The sequence below is a fragment of the Papaver somniferum genome, chromosome 3 (assembly GCF_003573695.1).
Source record: "Papaver somniferum cultivar HN1 chromosome 3, ASM357369v1, whole genome shotgun sequence".
Lineage (NCBI taxonomy): Eukaryota > Viridiplantae > Streptophyta > Magnoliopsida > Ranunculales > Papaveraceae > Papaver > Papaver somniferum.
The window spans coordinates 156,775,136-156,785,551 of NC_039360.1; the positions used below are offsets into that span (position 1 = coordinate 156,775,136).

Consider the following 10,416-nt stretch of genomic DNA (forward strand, 5'->3'; position numbering starts at 1 on the left):
AATGGAAGGTTTCTGTGTGTAACCACTAGCATTATTAGACTGACCTTCATACTGACCTCTAGACCATGAAAAGTTAGGGTGTCTTGGCCACCTTGGGTTGTAAGTATTGGAACAAGGGTCATATTTACGACGATTATCTTGATAGAGAGCATTGACTTGCTCACTACCATCGTCATAAAAGGTTTGGTCTGAAGACTCGACAAAAGGCTTAGCTTTAGAACTATGTTCTAGCGACTCAAGCCTTCTTGTCAGCGAAGCTATTTTAGCGTCAGAGTCAAATTGAATATCAACTATGTGCGCTCCTTTGCTATTAGCAATTGACCTTACTGGTTCATTAGCATCCCACTCTTGGGTTTTTTCAGCTACCTCTTGCAAGAATGTATACCCCTCATCAGCACTTTTTTCCTGAAACTTACCACCACAAAGTGACTCTACCGTGGTCATAGTTTTATGATCTAACCCTTTGTAAAGAATCAAAGTAAGCCTAGGAGTATCAAATCCATGGTGTGGACACTGCAACAAAAGATCATGGAATCTCTCTCAGTAGTCATAGAGAGATTCTCCCTGTTGTTGCACAAAACTATTTAATTTTTGACGAATGGCAAAAGTCTTATGCCTAGGGAAAAACTTGTTCAAAAACAGTTTTGTCATGTATTCCCAAGTCCTAATTGACGAAGGAGGCAAAGCATCTAGCCAAGATTTTTCCTTATCTTTTAATGAGAAAGGAAACAACCTAAGTCTAAGGTATTCATCAGACAAATTCTTAATTTTAACCGTACCACACAATTCTTCAAAGTCTCTAATGTGATAGTAAGGATTTTCGTTCTCCTTACCATAATAGTTGGGAAGAGCCTGAATGGTATTGGTCCTAATCTCATAAGTTGTTGTAGTAGCAGGCAAAACAATGCATGAAGGTTGAGAGAATCTAGTTGGATACATATAGTCTCTCAAACTCTTAACTGGAGGGTTTTCACCCTCATCATCGGTTCCAGCCATAAATAGATGAGCAAATTTATTTCTATCCCAACCAACCGGAAAATCACGCATACACTAACCACAAGCAAAGAGTTGAATCGTACTTACTTTGCAAATAAATCAAGCACTTACTCTCTTTGAGCTCGTTACCAATTCCTATGTCGCAGTCCAAAATAACTAAGAAAGGTACCTAAAAAAGGTCAAACCAAATCAGCAAAAAGAACTAACAAAAATCTAAAATAAAAACTAAAAACAAAGCAATAACTACAGAAAATTAAATCCAAAACTACTGACTAGAAAGTCTAAATATCAATTAGAGAAGGTTTTGCAACCACTCCCCGGCAGCGCCGCCAAAAAAATTTGATGAATCGGAGAACCGACTTTAATTAACCGCAAGTATACGGTGCACTACATGTGAATAGTGGCAAATAGGGATCGTTCCCACGAGGAGTGACAAACACTATTTCCAATCAATACTAGTTACTTTCGAGTCAAGAATATTTCAAAATGGAGATTTCAGAATTCTTATAAACTAACAAAGTGAACCAAAGCAAAATAATGAAGATTGTAATCAAAGATGTAGAATTATTAGGGCTACAGAATCTGTTGTAAGCTAGGCTTTACTTGTGTTCTATAACAAAAGGTCTCGAGTTTACTCGTATGAAGTGTCAAACCTAGCTACTCACACACGGAAGATATTTCATTAATGATCTTTAGAGAAGAGTTATCATAAAAGATTGTTTGTTCTCAACCTAAGGTGAAAGTCCCTAGTACTAAGCATACATGGCATACATAGTCTCGGGATGTTCATAAATCAATCAATAATAAGGTTTAAATGAGTATTTCTATCAACCTAACAATAAACTATACATGGCATAGAACATGAGAAGTTGAAAAGAAAATAAAACACTAAGAGAAACTCAAACAATTGACATTAAGCTTTAGTTGTTGAAAACCCCTGTTTTAGAACACAAATAAATCAAAACTACAAGTTCATCTTTCACCCTAATGAAGAGTTTAGATAGACATAGATTTCTTAAAAGCCATAGAAAATGATTCAGGAATAAATCAAGTTATGCACATCGAAAATTAAAGATAAATGCAAACCCTAGTTTCTTCCCTGTATTCGGCGTATCTTTTCTTCTCTTCACGCCAGGTTAAATAGCCATCCAAACTCTCCTCTGGTGACGGACGCCAGCACACACCAAAGCCCAGTCCAAAAATAGAACTTCAGGCCAACAGTAAGTCTGGCCACTGTCTACACCTCCTTGTTCACAGCCATGACCAATACCACCAACAACCAGCTCAGTCCAATCATCTCAGCACCACTGGTCACGACCATTTCAGATCCACTGAACTGATGCAGCCAACACCAGCATCTCCATGTTACAAAACACCACCACAGGTTACCCAACCACCATCATCACTTGCAATCAGGCAATACCACCGTCTTCACCAGTTGTTACTGCTGTGTGTGTTCTCAGTCGAGAACATTCAAGTGCAGAATCGCAAACAACCACTCTACATATCGGCTACAGTTGTACTTCAGAATATTCACAGTCTCGTCACCCTCTGGCTATTACAGCTCGATTAGATCTGATCTGAGCTCCATAGAAAAACTCAATTGGAATCCATCTCCTTGTTCCATATGAGACTGCCTTATACAATTTGCAATCAACTCAGCCAAATTCCCTGACTACTTTCAGTTCACATCCAACCACAGAGCTAGCCATTGATCACAACAGCTGAACCAAGCTTCGCCACAGCTGCTTTCCCTGCACTTCCAGCCACCACCGACTACACCAGCTCGACGACTTCCAAATTCAGTCAACATATACACCTTCTCCAACTCCGTTAAATTAACAGCAGCAGCAAGTGTTTTTCACCATTCAAAACCACTTAACAGTACCACATATCACAGAGAGTTGGTTTTATCGGATCTTTAGACACCACTCGACTCAAGCAACCAGTACTTTCTTAACTAAACTGTTTCCCAACTCCGGCCACTGACCTGTTTTTCATAATCATAACATTCATGGCAGCAACACCTTTCTGCGTTCAATCGAATACCAACAGAATCATTTGTTTTCGTTGTCCATCACCATTAAATTAAGACCCAATATCAACTGATGTTGAAACCCCCAAATCTCCATCGATCAAGCTCATGGAATGAACCCAATCTCCGTTCACAGCGAACAAACATCACGACCTAGCTTTGCTGTAACCAAGTTTCAGTCTTGACACTTCATCTGCATCTTCATGATTTCATCTTCGTTTACAACTCAGAACCGCCCCAAACAGTCACCATTTAATCAAGACCAAAAGTTAGGTCAAAACCAATTTCAGCCGATAACGAACCTTGTAGCTCTGTTGTCGTTGCTGCTGCGTATAAATTCCAACACTACAACAGTCTCACACAGATCCATTGATGTTGCCTCAAGATCTGGTGCTCATGAATTGGAGAGAAGAGCTTGAACTCCATCTAGCGAGAGGTAACGGAGAAGATACCACCTTGGTTTGGTTGTAGCTGTTTGGATGATGACGAATTCCATTCAAGTATGAAGCTCGATCTCAAATTCCCTTTCTCTGTTGTTACCAGCTTGAAATGAGAAAGAAAAATGAACATTTCTTTTTCTTGTTTTGATAAGACCGAAGAGGTGGAAAAATGGGACGCGTCTCACTTTCTAAGCCCCCTTGTGCAGCTTACACGTTTGGTAGAGGACATCATTTCTTTGTTCGACCTCCTGGCTTAAGTGATGCGGCCCATATATTGTTGGCTTGCTAGCCCACAAGCTCCGACTCCTTTGGCATTGCAAGTCGCAAGCACCAATTTAGCTTCTAGGCCATTAGTTTTCCGGGCGAACGGATTTCACTTATAATTCCTGTAAAAGCTCTAAAACATAGTTATTAGCGAGATATCGAGACCTAGCTAGTATAAATGTGTGTATAAAAGTGTCGCACTTGCGTGCTTATCAGATTCCCCCACACTTACATTTTGCTAGTCCCGAGCAAAACAAAACAAAATCCGCTCAACAGCTGGATAAAATATGAGACAGGGGTATCCGCTCTACAACTGGATATAATAGGAAAAAGGGGAATCCGCTCTACAGCCGGATAAAATGGGAGAAAGGGGAATCCACTCAACAGCCGGATAAAATAGGAGAAAGGGGAATCCGCTCTACAGCCGGATAAAATAGGAGATGGGGATAGACCCGCTCCACAGCTGGTCCTGAAATGCAATAGCTCAAATAAACCATTTTTTTTAAAGAAAAACCTATATAAAAAGAACTGAAGTGAAAACCACTCCCCCACACTTAATCAATACATTGTCCTCAATGTAATTGAGTCATCCAATGTATAAGTTAAGATGCGAAAATTCACAAACAAACAAATAAAAACAAGAGATAAAGAAAATGGGAACAAATCTGGTGGGTTGACTCCCACGAAGCAGAATCCAATGGGTTGACTCCCATGAGCAATTGGCATTTGTTTCCCTGCAAAAAGAAAACAAAACATAAAAAGGAACAAAAAAAATCTATATACAACAAAGAATCCAAACAGTTTTAGTCTTGATAGACTGGATCTTCGAGGAACAGTTTCCACCTCGGCATTAAGGAGTTCTAAAAATGGTTTTACTCGCTGTCCATTAACCTTAAACACATTACCAGATTCTCTGTTCTCAAGTTCGACAGCCCCATGAGGGAAAACTTCTTTGACATAGTATGGGCCTGTCCAACGAGATTTAACTTACCAGGAAATAAACAATCTAGAATTATACAAGAGAACTTTCTGCCCAGGTTCAAATGACTTACGACTAATCGACTTATCATGAAACACTTTAGTTTTCTCTTTGTAAAGCTTTGCATTCTCATATGCATCATTCCTAATCTCTTCTAACTCATTGAGTTGAAGCTTACGGTGATCCCAGCTGTAGACAAATCAACATTAAAGGTCTTAATGGCCCAATAGGCCTTATGTTCTAACTCAACCGGTAAATGACATGCCTTACCATAGACAAGTCGATACGGGACATACCAATAGGTGTCTTATAAGCAGTTCGGTAAGCCCAAAGTGCATCCAATAATCGTGCAGACCAATCTTTACGGTTTGGATTCACCGTTTTCTCTAATATTTGCTTAATTGTCGGTTAGAAACTTCGACTTGACCACAAGTCTGGGGGTGATATGGTGTAGAGACTTTATGAGTAATGGAGTACTTACTTAAAAGAGTTTTAAAGGAACTATTGCAAAAATGTGACCCTCCATCACTGATAATGGCTCTAGGGGTACCAAATCGAGAAAATATGCATTCTCTAACGAACTTGATCACAACGTTGCGATCATTCGTCTTGGTAGCTACGGCCTCAACCCATTTAGACACATAATCACCGCTAAAAGATATATACATTACCGTTTGAAGATGGGAAAGGTCCCATGAAGTCTATTCCCCATACATCAAATATTTCCACTATCAATATGGAGTTCAGCGGCATCATGTTGCGCCTAGTAATCCTTCCCAGCTTTTGGCACCTGTCACAACTTCGACAAAACTCATGAGTATCATGAAACAAAGTAGGCCAATAAAATACACATTGCAGAATTTTGGCAGCAGTTTTCTTAGAGCTAAAATGGCCACCACAAGCATAAGAATGACAAAAAGTGATAACACTCATAATTTCATCATTAGGCACACATCTGCGAATAATCTGATCAAGACAATATTTGAACAAATATGGATCATCCCAAAAAAAAAATGCTTAACCTCAGCTAAAATTTAGTTCTATCTTGTTTCGACCAATGCTCAGGAATTTGACCAATAGCAAGATAATTAACAATATCAGCAAACCAAGGTAACTGCGAAACAACAAACAATTGTTCATCGGGAAACGATTCATGCAAAGGTAAGGCATCATTAGAAGACTCTGAAATGATCCTATAAAGGTGATCTGCCACTACGTTCTCAGATCCCTTCTTGTCCTGAATATCAAAGTTAAACTCCTACAACAATAATATCCACCTAATCAACCTAGGTTTAGCATCCTTCTTATAAAGAAGGTACTTTAATGCGGCATGATCAGAGAATATAATGATCTTAGACCCTAAAAGATAAGGTATGAACTTTTCTAAAGCAAACACAATCGACAAAAGTTCTTTTTCAGTAGTGGTATAATTCAATTGTGCATCATTCAATGTCTTACTAGCATAGTAAAAACATGTTGTGCTTTATCCTTGCGCTGTCCTAAAACAGCTCCAACTGCAAAATTAGAAGCATCACACATAATCTCAAATGGAAGATTCCAATTAGGCGGTTGTATAATAGGGGCAGAAGTTAACAACAATTTCAGCTTCTCAAAAGCCGCAACACAAGTTTCATCAAAGACAAAAGCAACGTCCTTACCAAGAAGATTGCAAAAGGACGTGAGATCTTACTAAAATCTTTAAAAACGACGGTAAAAACCTGCATGACCTAAGAATGATCTAACTTTGTAACTGTACGTGGAGGTCTCAACTTAGAAATTAAATCAACCTTAGCCTTGTCTATTTCTATACCCTTGGAAGAAACAATGTGACCTAACACAATTCCGACTGAACCATGAAGTTACATTTCTCCCAATTCAACACAAGATTTTTCTCCTTGCATCTCACTAGGACAAGAGTGAGATGATGGAGACATTCATCGAAAGAAGATCCAAACACAGAAAAATCATCCATGAAAACTTCAATAAACCTTTCTACCATGTCAGAAAATATGCTTAACATACAACGCTGGAAAGTGGCGGGTGCATTACACAACCCAAATGGCATGCGTCTATATGCAAATGTCCCAAATGGACAGGTAAAAGTGGTCTTTTCTTGGTCTTCAGGGGCAATAGGGATCGGGTTATAGCCGGAGTAACCATCTAAGAAACAATAGTAACTATGGCCGGCTAACCTTTCAAGCATTTGGTCAATGAATGGCAGAGGAAAATGATCTTTCCTCGTGACCTTGTTCAATCTCCTATAGTCAATGCATACACCACCCGGTGGTCTGCCGAGTGGGAATCAATTCATTACAATCATTCTTGACTACGGTAATTCCTGATTTCTTGGGTACAACTTGAACAGGGCTGACCCAAGTACTGTCGGATATCGGGTAAATGATACCTGCATCCAACAGTTTCAGAACCCTCTCTTACTACCTCTTTCATGTTAGGATTTAGCCTACGTTGCATCTCTAGATGTTTTAGAGTTCTCTTCTAAGTAGATATGATGCATACAATCGCTAGGACTAATACCTTTCAAATCTGCAATGGACCAACCTATAGCCGTTCTATGTTCTCTAAGGACATCTACCAACTTACTTTTGTTCTAGTGTGAGATTAGAAGCAATAATGACAGGTAAAGTGTTTTCAGAGCCTAAGTAAACATATTTTAAAGTGTCGGGCAATGGCTTAAGAGTCGAGGTCGGAGCTTTCTCGACTGATGGAACTAGTCGAGATTCGGACAGTACAAGAGGTTCAATTTTAGGCTTCCATTTACTAGTGTCCAGCAGTGGGGTGGAGTCTAACAATGCATTGACTTCACAAATAACACTATCATCAGTTATATCCTGCCCAAAATGAGTTAAACATGCTTCTAATGGATCTTCTAAATGATTCTGCAAGAAAGTATCATGAACAATTTCATCAATCATACAAACAGTTTCATGGTCATTAAAATCAGGAGGAGAACGTGCAACAGTAAAGACATTCACTTCCATTTTCCAACTACCAAAAGTAAGTTCCATAATACCATTCCTACAGTTTATGATCGCATTAGCGGTTGCTAAGAAAGGTCGTCCTAAAATAATAGGAATTTGACCACTAGGGTCTGCCACAGGTTGTGTATCTAGAATAATAAAATCCACAGGATAAACAAAGCTATCAACCTGCACAAGAATATCTTCTACCACTCCTCTAGGAATTTTAATAGACCTATCAGCCAATTGGAGTGTGACATTAGTGGGTTTCAAGTCACCAAGTCCTAGTTGTTCATACACAGAATATGGCAAGAGATTCACACTAGCGCCTAAATCTAATAAAGCATGCTCAATCTTGTGTTTTCCTATAGTGCAAGCAATAGTAGGACAACCAGGATCTTTGTATTTAGGCGGCGTTTTCTGCGTAATGATAGAGCTCACCTGTTCAGCAAGAAAAGCTCTTTTCTGCACATTCAAATTACGTTTCACAGTGCACATATCTTTCAAGAACTTAGCATACAAAGGAATTTGTTTAATGGCATCTAAAAGAGGAATGTTAATCTTAACTTGTTTAAAAACTTCTAAGATGTCACTAGAACTAGCTCCTTCCTTACGGGGTAGTAACCGTTGAGGAAATAGAGCACGAGGAACATAAGTATTTTCAGATTCATATTTTTCAGGTTCATTGGTTTCTTTTTGTGCCGAAGGTGTAACCTGCGTCACAATTGGTGTGTTCCTTCATGCTCATTTTCCTTAGGATTACTAACATGATTATCAATGATCGCGCTTCTTAAGGAAGTAACGGCTTGGACTTGATCGGAGGATTTAGCATCAGATGTGCTGACCTCAAAAGAACCCTTAGGGTTAGGCATGGTTTGACTTGGGAACTGTCCCTTGTCTCTATCATTCATTTGACTAGCAAGCTGACCTACTTGTCGTTCTATATTTGCTATGGACCTTGCAGTGGTCTGCTCTAAGTTTGTTATTGACTTTTGAGTAGCCTGCATAAACAAACTTAGACTTTCTTCCATACTAGGCATTCTTTGGTTAGAAGAATCATTAGAATGGAAGGTTTCTGTGTGTAACCACTAGCATTATTAGACTGACCTTCATACTGACCTCTAGACCATGAAAAGTTAGGGTGTCTTGCCACCTGGGTTGTAAGTATTGGAATAAGGGTCATATTTACGACGATTATCTTGATAGAGAGCATTGACTTGCTCACTACCATCGTCATAAAAGGTTTGGTCTGAAGACTCGACAAAAGGCTTAGCTTTAGAACTATGTTCTAGCGACTCAAGCCTTCTTGTCAGCGAAGCTATTTTAGCGTCAGAGTCAAATTGAATATCAACTATGTGCGCTCCTTTGCTATTAGCAATTGACCTTACTGGTTCTTAGCATCCCACTCTTGGGTTTTTTCAGCTACCTCTTGCAAGAATGTATACCCCTCATCAGCACTTTTTTCCTGAAACTTACCACCACAAAGTGACTCTACCGTGGTCATAGTTTTATGATCTAACCCTTCGTAAAGAATCAACGTAAGCCTAGGAGTATCAAATCCATGGTGTGGACACTGCAGCAAAAGATCATGGAATCTCTAAGTAGTCATAGAGAGATTCTCCCTGTTGTTGCACAAAACTATTTAATTTTTGACGAATGGCAGAAGTCTTATGCCTAGGGAAAAACTTGTTCAAAAACAGTTTTGTCATGTATTCCCAAGTCCTAATTGACGAAGGAGGCAAAGCATCTAGCCAAGATTTTTCCTTATCTTTAATGAGAAAGGAAACAACCTAAGTCTAAGGTATTCATCAGACAAATTCTTAATTTTAACCGTACCACACAATTCTTCAAAGTCTCTAATGTGATAGTAAGGATTTTCGTTCTCCTTACCATAATAGTTGGGAAGAGCCTGAATGGTATTGGTCCTAATCTCATAAGTTGTTGTAGTAGCAGGCAAAACAATGCATGAAGGTTGAGAGACTCTAGTTGGATACATATAGTCTCTCAAACTCTTAACTGGAGGGTTTTCACCTCATCATCGGTTCCAGCCTAAATAGAGAGTTCTATCCTCCATCCATGAATCGTATATGAGTATAGCAAATTTATTTCTATCCCAACCAACCGGAAAATCACGCATACACTAACCACAAGCAAAAGAGTTGAATCGTACTTACTTTGCAAATAAATCAAGCACTTACTCTCTTTGAGCTCGTTACCAATTCCTATGTCGCAGTCCAAAATAACTAAGAAAGGTACCTAAAAAGGTCAAACCAAACAGCAACTAACAAAATCTAAAATAAAAACTAAAAACAAAGCAAAACTACAGAAAATTAAATCCAAAACTACTGACTAGAAAGTCTAAATATCAATTAGAGAAGGTTTTGCAACCACTCCCCGGCAGCGCCGCCAAAAAAATTTGATGAATCGGAGAACCGACTTTAATTAACCGCAAGTATACGGTGCACTACATGTGAATAGTGGCAAATAGGGATCGTTCCCACGAGGAGTGACAAACACTATTTCCAATCAATACTAGTTACTTTCGAGTCAAGAATATTTCAAAATGGAGATTTCAGAATTCTTATAAACTAACAAAGTGAACCAAAGCAAAATAATGAAGATTGTAATCAAAGATGTAGAATTATTAGGGCTACAGAATCTGTTGTAAGCTAGGCTTTACTTGTGTTCTATAACAAAAGGTCTCGAGTTTACTCGTATGAAGTG

At 38.9% G+C, this 10,416-nt stretch overlaps 1 long non-coding RNA gene across 1 annotated transcript; it reads right to left on the reverse strand.

Annotated features, from left to right (window-relative positions):
• Positions 1–1,795: 1,795 nt before the first annotated feature.
• On the reverse strand, positions 1,796–4,237 carry LOC113357732. Its single transcript, XR_003363898.1, has 2 exons — positions 3,968–4,237; positions 1,796–3,857 (listed from the first exon to the last, which is right to left on the reverse strand). It is a non-coding gene; the product is annotated as an uncharacterized LOC113357732 (long non-coding RNA).
• Between the last annotated feature and the right edge of the window lie 6,179 nt (positions 4,238–10,416).